Genomic DNA, 19,621 nt, shown 5'->3' with positions numbered 1-19,621 from the left:
GGCCATTTGTAGGAAAGTGGATGGACCTTGAGGGTGTCATGTTAAGCGAAATAAGTCAGGCAGAGAAGGACAGATACCATATGTTTACACTCATAAGTCTAACAGGAGAACAGGAGAAACCTAATGGAAAACCATAGGAAGGGGAAGAGGGAAAGAAAATTGGGGAGAGAGAGGGATGCAAAACCTGAGAGACTATTGAATGCTGAGAATGAACTGAGGGTTGAAGGGGAAGGGGGAGGGGGGAAAAGAGGTGGTGGTGATGGAGGAGGGTACTTGTGGGGAAGAGCACTGGGTGTTGTATGGAAACCAATTTGACAATAAACCATTAAAAAAAAAAAAAAAAGGAAAGTTGTGCGATGCCTGCATACATACCAGCAAAGGGAGGGCCCAATGCTCTGCCTCTTAGTACTCAACCAGTGCTAGACACTGGTACCTATGTTGAAGCTGCCACAGAAAAAAATGAATCCCCCACCCCCTCCATGACTCTGCTTTTTAGAAAAAAGCAAGTACAGCAGAGTATAGCCTCCCCTCCACTTCCACCTTCCAAATCTTGCCCAAGTGTGTTTGATTGGTTTAGCCGAAATGACATCCATAATCTTAGCTGCAAGAGAGCCAATAAAAATCTTATTTTCTAACTTCTGCAGATCATGAAAGTTCACAGAAGAAATCCTGCATGGGTATTGAGCACCAATCCACCATAAATGCCATGGACTGTTCATTTGCCTTGCCAACATCCATACTTACATTCTCTCATATTTAAACTTCCAAACAATAGTTACATAACTGTCCCTGTACTTTTAAAAAAATGTACCTCCACTCAGAAGAGACCCAAACTTCCATAAGTCTCTGCATCTATCTTTGAGTGATATTAATTTTTTCTCTAGTTCAGTTTCAGTTCCACCAGGGTATTTATTATATATAAATTAACTTATAAAATTAACCACCTTCAGTAGGCCATATGTAAAATTGCAAGGAAAGGGATGAGGGAAGAAGGGAAATGGCTAATCATGTAGACTATACATGTAAGAACAAGGAGGAAAATCATCAGTGGCCATGATAGTTCCAGTTTCAGGTGCACGTCTATCATTGGTGTTTACAACTCTTGTCCTCCACAGCCCATTGTAGGTTACATTCACCCTCAATCAGCATCACAGCAGGGCCAAGTTATTTAGTTGGTGGAGTCACCCAGATCTTTATTCCTTGTGATCCTGATTATATTTGATTTCTGTAGTCTTCCATTAAAGCTATATTTAATATACACATTAAGTATATAATTTAATATAACTTTTACCATTGGGCACAGCACTACTATGATGCCCCAGAAAATCCCCTCCATTTCAAAAAACTTCTCCCTGCTCCCATTGTATAATGGCATTCCTATTTCCTCTTGATAACAGGGCTCAATCACCCAGCAGACCTAATAATGACCCCTCTTTTGCCTGTTGGTTCATTTGCATGAAGTGCCCAAATGGTGAGTGGCAATCTCATATTTCAGTTTAATGGTACAAATTGATATTATATGCCTCCTGCTATTTTCACTGAGGACCCAATATTAGTTACGTGATATTCCTGCCACAAAAAAATGCATACCCTGAATCTAATTATGGGGAGACACTGTCAGATCGTGGAAAGAGGGGCTTACAGATATCCACAAAACAGGTCAGTGTGTCCAACTTATTTTTTAGCAACTTATCCTCAAAATGTGCCCTATCCTGAACATGAAGGTATGTGTGACCATCCTAACAGCTCCATTCACATTCCTCTTCCTCAGTCCTTGATACCAGTCCTCTAAATGTGTAACCATCCAGCTATTCCAATGCCCATTAATCATTACCAATGATTCAGCCTGGACCTCTGAACACCTTTATTTTCAGGTAAGACTGACAAGATCTTCTCACTGAGAGATTTTTTTTTCCCCTACTGTCCTTCGAAGTTACCACTGAGTGGGGCTATAATGCTACAGAAGTTGACTTCCAGCTGACACAAGCGTATCATGTGGAACACATCTATAAGCCAGGCTTGATTTTCTTTTTACCTAGTTAACATGTTCATTGGTCCCACCCCCAAGGATCTATAAGTAGCAATTAAGGGAGAGGACAATGCAACAATAGGTGATACTCTAAGAGTGTGAGCCCTTTGTTCAGGCAATGTACCTGTGCCTTCAAGAACACTTAATGATGAGGTGTGGAAGAATGAAGAATGAGAAGACCCATTCTTATAGCTTGATTAATCAGATAACACCAAGCCCATGGACAGCTCAGGTCACATGAGCTTGGTATTCCATGAAAAAAAAAGCCAGGACTATTTTCAAGGGGAGTATTTTTGGTTATGTATGTCAGGTGGGATCCTGATAGACCAGTCATCTATTCACTCCATTCCTGGAACGTCATGATCAATTAACTACTCAGGATCAATCAACTACCTATTAACTATTCCAGCTCTACTACCAGAAGCAGCTTCCACCTTGAATCATGCATTTAACTACTGCTACTTGTCCTCTGCCACTCCAGTATCTCCAGACTCACTGCAATCAAAATTCACATTTCAATACCGCTTCTCTCACCTTTACCCCGACCTAGAGAGGACTCCAACTACAATATTTGTCAAGGATATATTTCTCACAATTTTGTTTCTCAATGCATTGGTGAAAAGAGCATTCTCTGGACTTCTTTGGATAGTTGCTGGATCATGCATCCTATGTGAAATACCTACTTCAATAGTTCTTTCTCTTAAGATTCCTCCCCCTGCATTATACCATGGATTTCTGACACCTGAATTTCCTTCCATGTAGGCCACCATCAAGTCCCATTTCCAGTCATTCAGCCAGGCCAAGAGTCACAACCATTACCGATTGCACAAACCAGAACAGTGAATCCAGAATCTTTGGGAAATGCACCCACAGCAACAAATTGAGCCAGATTTAAAATTACGTTTCTTCCTCTCTGGCCTAGATTCTCATAATCCATCCCCACACCTGTTCCCTAGGTTTTTGCTGATATAAATGAGCAAAATCTTGCAATTACTCAGTGTGTAAACCTTTGCCTTATAAGATAGACATTGTACTTGTCCTTCTGGGGACATGGTGGTGCTGACTCTACTTACAGATCTAGAACAATGAGTGGTGGGAAATAGGGGCAAGAGGAAACTGAAATCCCCTTGCAATGAAACCATCTCAGTAAGGTCATTACAGAGTCTCTAAGCAAGGCTGGACCAGCCTTATCAGACAGGGAAGGAAAAGATCCTTCTATGGCGATGGAGGTTCAAAAGAGTTTTGGAGATCTTGGTACTCAGGGTCAACCGAACCCACCCAAATAGTGCCAATTCTCAGGGTCTCACTCTTCCCCAGTCGATACCCAGTTTTACATAAAAGACCAAGTGGTTCTGAGTTTAAAGATTAAAACATAATTATCAGTGCAAAGGATCTAATGGTATTTGATGTTAGAATGCATCAGCTCTGCAGCTACATGAAATGAATGATTTTTCTAGAAAGTTATGGAAGCTCCTTAGTCCTCTGATCATGCCTCATGACAACAACTTTAAGATCCTGATCATTTCATTTTCTTTCTTGATATTCTCGAGTGTAGGTATAAACAGCCACCCACTTCCACAGATCTTGTATTCCTTATTCTCACCACGATGGTCAGCAGGCACTCTACCAAAGTCTTTGTCTTCACTGGGCACTTCATTCCAAGTGATGAATATTTTAAGAAACTACTTTGCCACTCCATGTCATATACTGCTAGTATTCCATACTGTGATCTAACATAATCACTGCTACTTTCAAATCCAATCAAATGAAAAAAACACAAATCCAATCACAGTCATGAACAGGGTTCAATTCCAGAGAACATAAGCTATTCTAGCAAGAAAATGAGAAATGAAAGTATTATTATAGTACATTAAAAAAAACTTACTGAATCAGGGTGCCTGGGTGGCTCAGTTGGTTAAGCATTTGACTCTTGATTTTGGTTCAGGTCATGATCTCAGGGTTTGTGAATTCGAGCCCCACATTGAGCTCTGCATTTACAGTGCGGAGCCTGCTGGAGATTCTCTCTCTCTCCCTTTCTCTCTGCCTCTCCCCCACTCATTCTCTCTTTCTCGCTCGCTCGCTCGCTCTCTCTCTCTCTCTCTCAAATAAACTTTTTTAAAAAAAGCATTAATAAACCTTTTTAAAGCTTACTGAATCATTAGGTGAGTCAAGGATTTAGGTTGACACTTCAGAAATGGCTCCCCAAACTACATGGTAGATCTGGGTCATGAAGGGAGCTCTTGGTTCTCTCAAGATTAGGAAACTGCCACCTCTTAATATGACTGCCAAAGTCCGGAAGTCACCACAGTGGGGTGGCCCTCATGAACAGGAAGCTGGCACCACACCAAATCAGACATACTTTAATCCTCATTTGAAAATGAGCTTTCTGTGACTGTCTCTTGACACACACTTCTGTTAATGCTGCAGAATCTGCAGAAAATTCAAATGCCTCGGGATACCTGAGTGGCTCAGTTGATTAAGAGTCTGACTTCTGCTCAGGTCATGATCTCACGGTTCGTGAGTTCGAGCCTCACATCGGGCTCTGTGGTGACAGCTCGGAGCCTGGAACCTGCTTCAGATTCTGCGTCTCCCTCTCTCTCTGCCCCTCCCCCACTCTCACTCTGTCTCTTTCTCCCTCTCAAAAATAAAAAACATTAAAAAAATTTCAAATACTTCCATGACCAAACTTTTAAAAGAAAAAACAGAATCAGTGAAATTTTGGCCTCTGCCTCATTTCTACCTTCTAAACATTGCACAGTGCAACATAATGACAGGACTTAAAGACATTTGGAGCCCTGAGGGTAGGATAGTCTGGGAAATGCGGTGTTTGGCTCTCCAGCCACTACAGTGCAAGAAGGCATATTAGAAGGCAGGTGAAGTAGACAGTAGGAGCAGACCTAGCAAACCCATTACAAACCCCAAATACTAAGTTCTAGTCTTAAACTGTAACAAAGAACTTTTGTAGATGTAACTGTTTGCAAGGAGTGGGTCCACTACTTACATTTCTTTATATTCCCCACATACCTATTTAATCCCTCAACAGTTACAAATAAACTGTAAAATCCAATTGATTGAATGACTGGTTTAGAATATGTTATAACAGAGAACAGCATTTATTTTTATTTTTCTGACTCATATCTAGAAGTCACTGGACAATGTCTCCTCCACACAGCTGCAGCACAAAATATTTGTTGTTTATCTTGATGCGGTCCCAGAAGGTCTTCTGAATCATCTGAGTAACAATAAATTGTGTTTGGTAACGTTGTAGATGAAGTACGCTGTACAGTATACTCATTTCTGGAAACTGACATGGGGAACCAATACACTCCTTTTTTTCCATTCACTTCAGAAAACAGAGAGCTTACTGTCTCAAGGAAAGGCACACTTTCATGGCCTTTTGCCTTAAAGTCAATAATGTGACTTACAGAAGAATCCCAGTAGAGATGAACAGTCTATCTTCCCCAAGATATCTCCTTTCTTATCGTGCATTCAGTTGTCTTGAAACTCCCAAAGTCTCTAGAGTAATTGTTCTGCCTGAAACAGAGAACATCTTTGTGAGTGTTTCTCAGAGAAACAACTGACCCAGAGAACCACAGTCTCTTCCTTCAAATTCTACTCTTAGCAGAGTATTGGTTTGTGGTATATAAATACCTAATTCGTTCAGGGTGCCTAGTATTGGCCAGAACTCAAACCTTGCACAGCCCCCTGGGCTGCATAGAATTTGGGAGGGCAAAGGTCATCCTGTACATCCCCCTGTCTTCAATCAGGCCTAGCAAAATTAATCCCGACCTACAAGAAACTGATTGTAGCCTGGGAATGACATTAAATAGCCATTTTCTTCTGATGTCTCTGTGTTGCTTCCTAAGGCATTGATGGAAAGAAAACAGTAGCTAATGAAAGGTGAAAAGATTCCATTTCAGAAGCACCAAGAAGACCTTGACAAGACCCGTATGGGCCCTCAAAATAATTTTTCAATGATCACTGTGTGTTTTACTCAAAAAGTTAAGGATTTAAGAGAGAATCCACAGCAAGCAATGTAGAACACATTGACCTGAGCAGACCAGATCTCTCTCTCTGCAAACAAAAAGGGAAAGAAAGAAAAGGAAGATAATTATTGTAGTAATTCAATAGCTTCCCCCCTTCCTCCTGAAATACTAGCATCCTTGCCTCAACCTTTAGTGGAGACTGATTACAGCTTAGTCACTTCTCTGGTCAATGACTTGAAGAGCATTCTTCAGAGTGGAACAGTCTTCCATTCCACATCCCTGCTGCAAACTCCACGCTCCTCAGCAGTGCAGGTATCATCCCCCTCACTTTCTTTGGACAGTCAGATCCAAACCTTCCTGTCTAACCCTAAATTCTCAAGGCTTTTCTATCAAGGAATGCTAGGCACCCCCTGGAGGAACTGGCCAGGATGGAGAATAATAGTCCCAGAGGAAGGTGTATAATATTGTGTTATTTTTAAAAGAAACCATGGGCAATGAGATGTCATTTATAGTCCTTTTTAAGAATTCAAGGAAGGAATAAGAAAAACCTCTCGGGATCCCTTGCTAGAATCCTGTCTGGCCCTCAAGGCAAGTTCAGCTGTGTCTCGTCCCTTTGTGGCATCTGCCTGTCATTGTCTTCCAACTCCTTCCCCCAACATGTACCAATGAAGGCTTCTGCTATGCTTGCCCACCCAACCTAATCTGTGCATTGCATTCCCCTCGTATAATTGTCCTACACCCTCCCCCCACATGCGCAGAAATGATCCTCTATCACAACTCCAACATAGTCATAAAAAGCAATGACTTCAGAGCTAAATAGTGTGAGCTCTGATTATGGCTCCACCATATACAAACTGTTGGGCAAGTTCTATCCCTCAGTGTTCTAATCTATAAAATGAAGTTAGTAATAACATCTACCACAAAAAGTTGCTTTTGAAGATTAAATTATGAATGCTACTCAAGTGATCAGAAAAAGGTCTGGCATAAGGTGGTACTCAAAATATATTAGCTCTTATTATTTGGGGATATGGCATCTAGATGGCATATTGAGTAATTACATTTCCTTCTTGTTCTAACAACAGTAAAGTACTAGATGTTGGCTCTGCCCACATCTCCATTCAGAGGAGAGTGGTCATGGATAGTCTTTGTTCTTTACTAAGATACTATAGCTGATAGTCACTGAACCAAAAATGACTGCCCAGGACTGAAGCAACCACATGTCCATATGATGAACATGAGCAAGACTTATTGCCAAGGTGATGACTTGACCTAAGATGCTACTTAATTGGAGCATTCACATTGAGTGGTGACAACCCAGGCCAATCAGAATTTCTCCCTTAGAAAGTTGGAATATAAAAGTGCACAGGAAAGAAGGCAATAGAGGCCTCTTTGAAAGACATTGAAAAGATGGCCAGATCACTAGGAGAGCAGCCATATTCTGAATGACAACTTGTTCACTAAGTTATTCATGAAGCCAGAAGAACCTTTAAGCCTGGGAAGGAGAGGATCCAGTGACGGCACAGGTGGTAAGATAATTTCCCACTTTTTTTTTTTCACTTCATTCACACACTGAGTATACGCAACTTTAATCAACCAAAAGAAAAAGTCCCAAAGGTACAAAGTGAAAAAAATTCAAATTGTTGACACAGGCTTAAAAATACCAGCTATTTTTATGTACAGCTGTGTAAGTTCAAAAAAGCTATCCTATATGTATATACAAAAGTGGTTTATACACAAGTCTGCACATAGGGTCTATACATTTATTTCCTTAGAACCCTTAGGTGCCACCTCTTGGGAAAGACACCAACACTTCATTCACATATCTTACAAAAAAAAAAAAAAAAAGACTGTTTCCAGGATTGACAACACTGTGATCCTGTATTCAGATCATGAAGGCTCCATTCAATTGATTAAGATTTTTCCAGTGCCTCTTTCTGTTAAAACCTATCTCCTAAGTGGTGATTTTCAAACTTCAGTGTTAATAGAAACCTGTAAAATTTGTTAAAATGTAGATTCATGGGCCCCTTCCCTAGAGATTCTGATTCAGTGGAACTGGAGTGGAGCCTCAGACAGGGAGGGCCACTATTTGTGACCACACAGGTTATTCACTGTACTCCTCCAGGTACATATTCATATTGACAACAATGCAAATGCTACCTGAGAGTTGTGCAGTGCACAACCTGACCAACTAAATATGGTGGCCATGACTAGTCCTCATGTAAGTGGCTCTAAGTTCACAGTAAGAAATATGGAGGGTAACTTAGATATGTTCCTTTTTGCCATCTAAAACAATCCAACAAATAGGAGTTCCCTGCTGATCCACCCAGGTCCTCGTTACTATTCATGCTACAGCTGAACAGGACTAAAGCAGAGAGGGGAAAAGGATAGGCAGAGAAAGGACCAGTGCATTTGTTTCATTATAAGCTTCAACAAGAGGCTTGTAGTCTAGTCTAAATATATGTCCCTTCTGAGGGCTACTGGCTGTGAAGCAATTGGAATGGAACCAAATACAAAGAGCGCGGAATGAATTGCTGATGAAAGCCTTACAGCACCCTGAGGCGCTGGCGTTGTGCTCCCACCTCCCTGCCCCTTGTTATAGATGCTGTTTCCAAGCCCCATTAACTGGTGAGGGTCTCGATAGACTTAAGGAGTAGGAAGACGCCACAAGCCCCCCAAAAAAGCATTGTGCCTCTAGAGAAAGGATTTTTTAAGTTTGGATTCAAATTCCAATTAGTCAACATACAGTGTAATATTAGTTTCAAGTGTACAATATAGTGACTCAACACTTCCATACATCACCTGTGCACGAATTCACCCCATCACCTAATTCATCCATCCCTCCACACACGCACCTTCCCTCTGGTAACCATCAGTTTGTTCTCTATAGTTAATAATCTGTTTCTTGGTTTGCCTCTCTTTTTTTCCCCTTTGCTTATTTGTATTGTTTCTTAAATCCCATATATGAGTGAAACCATGTGGTATTTTTTTTAGATGAACTATTTTGCTTAGCATAATATTCTCTAGCTCCACCCATGCTGTTGTAAATGGCAAGATTTGATTATTTTGTATGGATAAATAATATTATATTGGGTATATATACCCCTTCTTCTTTTTTTAATTTTTAAGTTAATTATTCTTGAGAGAGAGCACAAGCATGGGAGAGGGGCAGAGAGGTGGGGAGAGGACCCAAAGCTGGCTCTGTGCTGACAGCAGGCAGCAGGATGCAGGGCCTGAACTCACAGACAATGAGATCATGACCTGAGCCGAAGGTGGATGCTTAACCGACCGAGCCACCTAGCAGCACCCCCTCCCCATCACGGCTTCTTTCTCCATCCATCTACAGACACTTGGGCTGTATCCATAATTTGGCTATTGTAAATAATGGTGATATAAACATAGTGGTGCATGTATCCCTTTGAATTAGTATTTTTGTATTCTTTGGATAAATACCTAGTAGTGTGATGGTTGGACTGTAGGGTAGTTCTTTTACCTTTTTGAGGAATCTCCATACTGTTTTCCACAGTGGCTGCACCGGTTTGCATTCCCACCAACCGAGCAAGAGGCTTCCTTTTCCTCCATATTCTCAGCAACACCTGTTGTTTCTTTTGTTGTTGATGTTAGCCATTCTGACAGGTGTGAAGTGATATCTTATTGTAGTTTTGATGATAAGTGATGTGGAGCATCTTTTCATGTGTCTTTCTTCTTTGGAGAAATGTCTATTCATGTCTTCTGCCCAGTTTTTAATTGGATTATTTTGGGGGGGGGGGTGTTGAGTTTTATAAAGTACTTATATATTTTGGATACTAGCCCTTTACCAGATATGTCATTTGACAATATCTTCTCCCATCCCATAGCTTGCCTTTTTGTTTTACGATTGTTTCCTTTTCTGTGCAGAGGCTTTTTATTTTAATGTAGTCCCAATAGTTTATTTTTGCTTTTGTTCCCTTGCCTCAGGAGAAATATCTAGAAAGAAGTTGCTACAGCTGATGTCAAAGAAGTTACTGCCTGTGTTCACTAGAGAAAGGATTTATCATCTATCAAGTGAGTTCAAGTCAACAGGTTTTTGCTGAGTACAGTTAGGTACTGATGGAATTTTTTAAAAATTAGAAGACTCCATCCCAAACCACCCAAGGAGAAGCATCTCTTGTGAAGAAGAGGGACACAATTGAAACATGTAAAAAAAACCGGAGGACAAGGAAGAGAATATGTCATCAAGTGCAAAGTTACTGAGGCTATACACGAATTAGAGTTCAGGAAACCAAGAGATAAGTGAGGTTGTGTAATGCCACATGGAGGCATTTGAAAAATACTCTAGCTACTTTTGTAAACAGTAGAGGTATCTGAGATTTGAAAGGAGAAACACACTTGGTCACTTTTCTGTCAGCTGGCATTTCCTTTGATCCCAGTATTGGACTTGGTCATGTCCACTTCACATGCGCTGGACCCTAACATTTTACTCTGATTTTCCTGAGTGTACCTCACTTCTGCTACACCTTTGACTCAATTTCTCAGATACCTGCACTAGGACACCAATGGGAACCACTCAGCACTTGTGTGAAACTGGCAATGTGAGGGAGACAACACCTGGGGGCAATCCTCAACCAACCAGTAGGGGCTGGGAACTTGTGGATGCCTGTCCCACCTGTGCTCCTTGGGTGGACACTTCTGAGAGGCATTCTTCATGGCTCTCAGTCCCAGAAGGAGCAGGCCCCAGTTTCCCACAGCAGTGACCAAACTTGATAACAAACTTTGTACCAACTGGCTTTGCCACTTGTCTTGTTTTCACTCTTCTCCACCCCCGACTCCTGTTCACTGAGCTCACTTCCCAAACCACCTGCATACAAAACCTTGTCTTACCTCCTATTTCTGATGGGAACCCTGGTATAAACAATCTCCTAGAGAGATAACGGTTTCTGGTTATTGATATTTTATGCTCAATTTTCAGAGAACTCTGCCACAAGCTTCTCCCCCAAGCACACTCATCTCAGAAAGGTTCAAACCAAAATGTACTGTGTGCTTTATCTGAGGTTTTGCCAAAGCCAAGATTATAGATCCTGAAGGCCCAGATACGAGGACAAGGAGCAGAAGGGAGCATGTTATATTTCCCAAGTCCCTGTTATGCGCCCCTACTGTGCTATATGTGTTTGTATATTATCAGTTGTTAAGTAAACCTGATGAGGTAGGTGGAATCTTTTTTTGTTTTTTAAGAAATGCTCAGAGAAAGCAAGAAGGGACAGAATAAGGATTTGAATTCAAGTCTAAGGACTCCCAAGCCCATACTGCCCATTTACCTGATGTTTCCTCCCACATACTGATTCACGCCTGGGGTTAGGTGCCTGTTTCTCAACGGCGTCAATGATCTTCATTTTTCAGTTTTGTCAGTTTGGGGACTAGAAACTAGTGATCTGCAACAATCAGGTGGCATTTTAATCTCTCCAGGATGTGGAATAGAGTTGTCCCTTTAAGCAAGAGTGAAAGCTCAGAACGTAGAAAGCTGCTTATGTCTCTGTGCTACACCCCGGGATTGAAAGCCAGCCTCATTTTGGCTCTGAGAAACGCAAGGCACCTGTCTGGCTAGTAATGAACACAGAACGTGAGTCAGACCTAGCATGGCTCTGGGCTCAATACCGAGCACACAGTAGGTACACGTGAAACATTTGCCAAACTACCTGTGAGCTCCGAGAGCCAAGGTTCCACTTCCCTCAAAGTGTCTGCCCAAAGTAAAGTGCTGGGGACCATTATAACACATGTCTATGCTCTCTACACCATGCCCTCCTTGTGCCTTTTACATGCCAGATCCCAGAATAACAGGGATCTAAATACATTCACGGAAGCCACACAGTAGCATTGAGACTGAGAACCACCCCCCGCCTCTCTTTGTGATCACATAGCTTCTTAACTCACAGCTCTTTGAGCAGCCAGTCTTTATATTGCTCCTACAGGATTAACTAGATCCGTCCTCTGTGCTCTTCCTGGTTTTGTGCTTATTTACTAATTGGCTGCCTCTAATTGTTTCCTATTGATTTACAATTCAACTCAGAGAACGTGATTCAAGTGTAGGGTACTAAAGGCTTGGATCTATATTCTTACACTGCTTCTTTGGCAACTGAGACCATGTCATTTCTGGGAATATCCACTCACCTAGCATCTCCCAACCTTGGTGAAGAAGAGATCAGAATCATTAAGCCTCCTGGAGCAGAGCCTGTTTCAGAGTCTGTGTCTCCCTCTCTCTCTCTCTGCCCCTCCCCCACTCGTGCTCTGTCTCTCTCTGTCTCAAAAATAAACCAAAAAAAATTTTTTGAAAGGATAATACCCCATTTAAACTTTGCATTATTGGAAATATCAAAATTATAATGTATAAATGAATAAGGTTAACAGCAAGCCAGAATTTGATTATCTCCTCAAATAGTTTCTTATTTTTTTAATTTTTGTAAATGTTTATTTATTTTTGAGAGAAAGAAAGAGAGGGAATGTGCGTGGGAAAAGAGGTGAGGAGAAAGAGAGATACAGAATCTGAAGCCTCCAGGCTCTGAGCTGTAAGCAGAGAACCCAACCTGAGGCTCAAGCTCATGAACCACGAGATCATGACCTGAGCTGAAGTCAGATGCTTAACCGACTGAGCCACCCAGGCGCCCTTCAAAGAGTTTCTTTTAAACACAATGAGATCTTGAAAACAAGATGAGAAGACATTCTTCAGCAAGGATGGAGAAACATACAAACTCTGACTCACAGACTGAGTTTCCCAAGAAAATCCTAATGTCCAGACCTGTATTCAATGACAAAAAAAGAAAAAAAGAAAAAAAAGACCTGATGATTTGCCAGAATGAAAATTAGCTCCTCTGATTCAGTGGGTTTGAGTGTACAAATTTTGTTAATAAAAGTACCTGCTATAGATCAGTTTCCAGGAGACATATCATGTCTTAAATCACTTCCTGAATTTATTCAAATCTGCCTGTTGAAGAAAGGTTCACTCTCATACATAATGCCTTTGACCGCAAATAAAGTCTCTGCCATCTGTTTTCACACTAGGAAAATACTATTTGGATTCAGTGATAAAATAAAAAAATTCCTATTCACATAAATCCAAGTTTTGTTCTCTTACCCTGGGATCCCTCCTGCTGAAATTACAAGAAAAAGAACTTTGTTAATTAAAAAGATGAAGGGTGAACATATGTTATTCAAGAATATTGATACCTCCACCTACATCTCCAGATTATTAACATTCACGTAGCCCTTGGTTTTTATTTGTTTACTGGCAACCAGAGCTTGTTTAAATCAGGGCTTCAAATATACCATTTTGTCAGGCACCTGCAATGCTTCAGAGGGTAGTTGAGATGTCTTTCATTTTGTAGCTCCTTTTAGCTCTTTTAACCAAATATTTCAAGGGTATTTATTGCCACTGAGTATCTTATTGAAATGGGAAAACATAGAGGAGCTAGGTCACTAAAGAACTGCAGAGGGTGCCTGGGTGGCTCAGTTGGTTGAGCCTCTGACTTCTGCTCAGGTCAGATCTCACGTCCATGGGTTTGAGCCCCGCGTCAGGCTCTGTGCTGACAGCTAGCTCAGAGCCTGGAGCCTGCTTCCGGTTCTGTGTCTCCTTCTCTCTGCCCCTCCCCGCTCATGCTGTATCTCTCTCTGTATCAAAAATAAATAAAACATTAAAAAATTTTTTTAAATAAAAATTAAAGAACTACAGAGAATTTTAAACTGCTTAGACAAAGGAAATGTCATTATCATGGTTGATAAAGATGGATTCTGAATCCTTAAATTCCACCCTGTTGATGGCTTCTGCTCTGGACTATGGAGGACACTGATCCAGGGCAAATAAATAGTCTTCAATGGAGCCTGGAATTTCAGTGTCACGCTCCTAGAGCCCCCTGGGGAGCTAAGTTTTGAGGACTTTTTTTTTCCTCCTTTAATACCAGACCTAGGATTAGAGCAGGCTCAACAGCCTGTTACTTGGCTATTTTCTCTGCAGCCCTCACTATGTTCCTGACGCTCACACCTTACCATTGGCCCTCCAGAGAAGGAAGTATGGGAATGTGTGAAAATGTGAGGGAGCCCTTCCTGTGAGCTACCCTGTGGCTTCTTTTCCTTGGCCTCACCCACAGGGGGACTCAGGCCTGGATTTTCTGTCATCCCGAGAAAGACAAGGGATGAAGGGCAGTTCTGTTTATAATCTTTTCACTTCTCTCAGCAAGAGCCCCACCCTCTAGCATGCTGGCTTCTTTGAGTCTAACTAAACCACCTCAGCATCCCTCCTTTCAGGGATAGAATATGGGGCAGTGGGAGGATGCTTCATCCCTGCAGCTTGGAAACATTATTGACCCAATATCTCAGGGCCCCACAAATCAGAGGCCCTTTCTGCCACCTCTTACTTCCAAGCATGGGCCCATCATTCCCTCAGGGCAGAACATCAGGCCATGCTCTTCCTGTCATGTCCCAAATTAGTTCAAATAAATCCTTCACACCACCTCTTCACACCTGTAGCTTTCCATACTCACGGCTTTGACTCTAATTCAGAATTTACTATGTGCATACCAGGATATATTAGAAAAGGCTCTTCTCTTGGGTTCCTTGACTCATCCATCAATCACTCTCTGTTGTTTCAAAGGACTCTTTCTGCGCATCATTGTTTTTGTGTCATGATGGTGGCATAGGAAAATATTAAGGGGCATGGGTACTGACCAGTGTCAGTCTCTCTGGGCTCCAATCCTGAATCTGCCACTTATTAACTGTTCCTTTGGGCAAGTTACTTAATTACTCTGTGCCACAACATCCTCCACCTGAAATAGGGATAGTACATATCTCACAGGATTAATCTGAAGATTAAATGAATTAATATAGAAAAGGATCTTGTATTTAATAAGCATCCAGTAAGTGGCAGCTATTATTACTACTATCATGGAATATGGCTCATACTTCTTGGCCCAGCATCCATTGGCCTATACAATCTGTACTCTGGAACTGCACTCTTTTTTAATATATATATAGTTTATTTATTTTTGAGACAGAGAGAGAGAGAGAGACAGAGCATGAGAGGAGAAGGGGCAGAGAGAGAGGGAGACACAGAATCCGAAGCAGGCTCCAGGCTATGAGCTGTCAGCACAGAACCGGATGCGGGGCTTGAACTCATTAACCACGAGATCCAAGACCTGAGCTGAAGTCGGACGCTTAACCAACTGAGCCACTCAGGCATCCCTGGAACTCTTAAGATGGTAGAAACTATCCTGGAGCTCCCTGTAGCTTCTAAAACAAATTAGAAACTCACTTAAGGTGATAAGCATGGTGGTCAGTGAACAAATATTTAATTTGAGCCAAGAGCCTAGAAGAAATACAGACAGCTGGGGAGGAGAAGTGGTTTTCTCCCCTCTGCTGCTCCTGGGGACACATGCTATGCTCTGTGAAGCCAGAAGGAAGATTTGAGCTGATTATAATCTAATGAGGCTGCCAAATCAGTTTTACTTTCCAATACTGCATAATGACTAGTGAGTCCCGTGGGCCCCGAGCCAGGGTTATTTTAACTGGTGGCATTATCTGGGTCAGACCAGTCAGCCTCCACGGGGAACACTCTGGGAAATGCCATCTTCCAAGGCAAAGTGGGAGCAGCCCTTACCACTCAACAGGCGGTGATACCCATGGTATTGGCAGGGCAATTTCTGAGTTCATGAGATACAACAAGGGAACACAGGATGGGAAAAACAAAAGGGAAAGGAGTGAAAAGAAGGACAAGGACACCGCATAACAGGAGAAAAAAGAACAATACAAGTGGAATAGCAGTTAAAGGGGAGAGCAAAAGTGACTTTTTTAGAAAAAAAGAAGAAAATAAAAAGCAGAAACAATAGAGATGAAAGGAACTGAGTACTGGGAGACCAAGCGTGTCTGGAAAAAGAACTAGAAGTGCCAAGGAGCTTGAGTGCCTCATGGATTCTGAAGACCGAAAATACACAAGACCAAAAAAAGAAGAAAAAGAAATACACAACATGGACACACCTTTGGAGTCTAAGCAGTGACATCTATAAATGTCAGTTGAAGTGTGAAACGGAAGCCTGATCTGGCAAATTCCAGCCAGCCAGTTAGATTCTTAAAGCCTTAGCCCTCTCTAGTCCAGCCCTAGCAGGTGGCATGGGCAAGTTACTTGGGAGTTCCCCCACCGCTCTAGTTCCTTCTACCGCTTGGAAACAAGGCTGGTTCAACAGGCTTCGAATCCCCAGGCAAACCCATGGCTGTTGCTGAGAGGAAGTGGGATCCGCATGCACGGGGGCCTGCCCCAAGGTCAGCGGCACAGCAGCGGGGCTCTGCCTCCCTCCCCCTTAACAGTCTGCAGGGGAGGGAGGGCTGGGCAGCATCAAATTCGCCTGGGGGTAATGATTTAGCCACCCTAAATTAGGGGTCTTCCCAAACTGGTCACTACCTTTTCATACTACTTTGTGGAGAGATGGTAAAAGAGCTTATATTTCTGAGCTATCTTTGTCTCGTATCTAAATAATATCATGAAAAATACACTTGAAAACCACTGTTATCACCTAGAGAATCAGGAATGGAGGTCAGATTCACAGACCAGTTTATCCTTTATATTGCCTTTATAGTAATAAAAATGGGAATACAGGGAAATGCCAAGGTGCAACATTCATTTAGGCAATATTTTTCAGAAGCTGAGAAATCTTGGTCTATTAAAAGTTCCAGGGTCACCTGGGTGGCTCAGTGGGTTAAGTGTCTGATCCTGGATTTCAGCTCAGGTCACGATATGATGGTTCACGTGTTCAAGCCCCACATCAGGGTCTGCACTGACAGTGTGGAACCTGCTTGGGATTCTCTCTCCTCTCTCTCTGCCCCTCCCCTGTGTGTGCTCTCTCTTTCTAAAAGAAAAAAAAAAAACCTAAATTAATCTTTAAAAAAACATCCCAAACAGGAGATGGATGCATTGAAACTAAGGACAGAGGTGGGAATTAAATAAGATAAACCTTTAGACTAGAGGTTTTAGACTACTTGATTTTCTTTTGCTTCTCCTAAAGTTTTCCAATGTTAGCAGATTGCAATGTGGATTTTCTTGTTTTTGCTTAGTTTAGTTTTTCCATTTACCCTAAGGCTACGACAGGAACTTGGTGATGATGAGGTCATGTTCCATTGCAATATGTTATGTCCTTATAAGGTTTATAGAGGTTTTTCCACCTTTCTCCAACTTGAGGGCCACCCCTCTAATGGGGCCACCACCACCTCTCACCGGCTCTCCTGCCCTAGCTTTCACCCCCCCCCCTTACTACCCTTCTCCACTGGGCAGCCAGTGGCCAGCACAGCACCTCCTCTACCGTGCTCCCTCCCACTTAAAAAAATTTTTAATGTTTATTTATATTTTAGAGAGAAAGACAGAGTGGGAGTGGGTAAGGGTCACAGAGAGAGGGAGACACAGAATCCAAAGCAGGCCCCAGGCTCTGACCTGTCAGCACAGAGCCCAATGCAGGGCTCAAACTCGCAAACCGGGAGGTCAGGACCTGAGCTGAAGTCAGACCCTCACCGGACTCAGCCACCACCCCGACGCCCGCATGCCCCCTCCCACTTACTGCACCCTGTGCTTTTCCTTCTTGGCACTGTCCACACTTTGTAAACGTGGAGGGGGTGGGGGGATTTATGGGACTAACCACTCTCTCCGGCTTGACTGTAAGCACAGGAGGGCAGGGGCAGAGAATCTTCGGCGCCTGTTACCTGGCATGTTCCCGGCTGCAGCTGTGCCGGCGGCGGGCTGCCTGGATCAGATCCCGTGGGTGTGGGGGAGGAAGGGCTGGGAGGGTAAACGGCCACGCAAAGGCCATGGACATGTGACCTTAACTGGCCAATCAGAATTCTTTGCTGAGTTGTTAGAAAAAAACCAAAGCTGTGAGATGCCTTCTATATTGGGATGGGATTTTCTAGACGTGTAAGCAGAGTCTAAGACTCAGGCTCGAGTGCGTATTTGAGGCAAGGTTCCAGAAGGCTCGCAGGAGAAACTAACAAGGGAAAGGAGGAAGCAGGGAGGGGAAGAGGCCAAGCAATGGCGCAGGCGTCCGGAAAGAGCCTTTGGAGGCTACCCTGGGGCCCTCTTCTGGGCTGCTGAGGAGGTGAGGTTAGTTCTAACAGGAAGGTTGGTCCAGGTAACCCTTTTTTTATTCTCGTCTCCTTGTCTCTACCTGTAGTCTTGGGCTCTAGAGAAAAAGCTGCCATGGCCACCTGCCTGGGCTTTCGTTCTGGCTCACTTTTCATCCATGTTATCAAACTGTTTTTGCCTTGGCTTCCCTCACCTGAACCCACAGATTTTGCATTTTGCTGTTTTCCGTCTGCACTGGTAACCTGGCTCCAGATGTTGGAACCACGCATGTTCTCTGCTCCATCCCAGGCACAAGGTGCCTCCGTGGTTTCTAGGCACCTTACTGGGAGAGCTGAGGCCCAAAGACCTTACCCTGTGCTTACTTGAGCTTTTAAGAAATAGTTCATCTTATTGAAGAAAACACCCAGAATCTATTAAAATCTCTTGATACGTTTAAATTAACTAGAAATGTGGTGAGTTTTCCCCCAATATTTTTATTGAAAGCAGCTCAGACTATGATGGAGGAAACTGCCCTCTTAAAATTCAGTGCTCTATTTCTTTCATGTATCTCCAGCATTGATAATACAAAGTTCGCATTTAACGCCACATTTAATGCCAGGCTTTGTGCATTCACATACAAATTTCATCCTCAGGCTTGGGGAAGATCATTGCCTCAAAGTCACACAGCTGCTATGTGAAAGGCTTAGATTCTAACCTGGGTCTCCTTGACTCCAAATCCATGCTCTTAACTGTTTCACTCAACTTTTGCCAGTAATCATATCTCCTGGGCTGACTGCCAAGACCTAAATCCATAGGGATTTGGGAGTAGAAGGAGGAGAAAGAAAGTGGGTTTTTGGAAGTGCTTAAGAAATGGTTTCTACATATCTGGGCAGAATTCCATGACAAAGGATCCCAAGTCCTTTACCACTGTACTACAGCGTATTCATTATTCAACAAATACAGAACATGCCTTGTGTTAGGCACTCTTCTAGGCACTGGATGCTTGTTGATGAACAAAACAGACCCCCCCCCCAAAAAAAAACCCAAAACTGAAACAAACAACAACAACAAAATACCACTATGCTTGTTCACAGAATTTACATTCTGGGACACAGGAAGGAGGCTGAGAAGAGTGATAGGCAATAAAATACAAAAAACTAAGTAAATTTTATAATGATCACTATGCAGTGGGGGGGGGGGGTGGTGAGGAAGCAAAGGAAAGGAAATTTAGAGTGCAAATTAAAATAGGATGGTCAGAAATGCCTGGGTGGCTCAGCAGGTTAAGTGTCAGACTTTGGCTCAGGTCATGATCTCATGGGTTGTGAGTTCAAGCCCCTCCTTGGGCTCTGTGTGGACAGCTCAGAGCCTGGAGCTACTTTGGATTCTGTGTCTCCTTCTCTCTCTGCCCCTCCCCCTACTCATGCTCTGTCTCTATCAAAAATAAACATTTTAAAAAAATTTTAATAGGATGGTCAGATTGGTCTCCCTGAGAAAGTGACTTTTGAGCTGACTTGAAGGAGTTGAGGAAGTTAGGCATATAGCTAT

At 42.6% G+C, this 19,621-nt stretch overlaps 1 long non-coding RNA gene across 2 annotated transcripts; it reads right to left on the bottom strand.

The window, feature by feature from the left end:
• Window positions 1-5,121: 5,121 nt before the first annotated feature.
• Window positions 5,122-17,802, bottom strand: LOC115294590. Of its 2 annotated transcripts, none has more exons than XR_003909981.1 (2): window positions 17,719-17,802; window positions 5,122-5,563 (listed from the first exon to the last, which is right to left on the bottom strand). It is a non-coding gene; the product is annotated as an uncharacterized LOC115294590 (long non-coding RNA). The 2 variants fall into 2 exon arrangements; XR_003909982.1 differs by having other exon boundaries at window positions 17,655-17,734.
• Window positions 17,803-19,621: the final 1,819 nt, after the last annotated feature.

The sequence above is a fragment of the Suricata suricatta genome, chromosome 6, assembly GCF_006229205.1.
Source record: "Suricata suricatta isolate VVHF042 chromosome 6, meerkat_22Aug2017_6uvM2_HiC, whole genome shotgun sequence".
In the NCBI taxonomy this organism is placed as follows: domain Eukaryota; kingdom Metazoa; phylum Chordata; class Mammalia; order Carnivora; family Herpestidae; genus Suricata; species Suricata suricatta.
The sequence above is the reverse complement of the archived record's forward strand: the minus strand, read 5'-3'. Positions and strand labels throughout refer to the sequence as shown.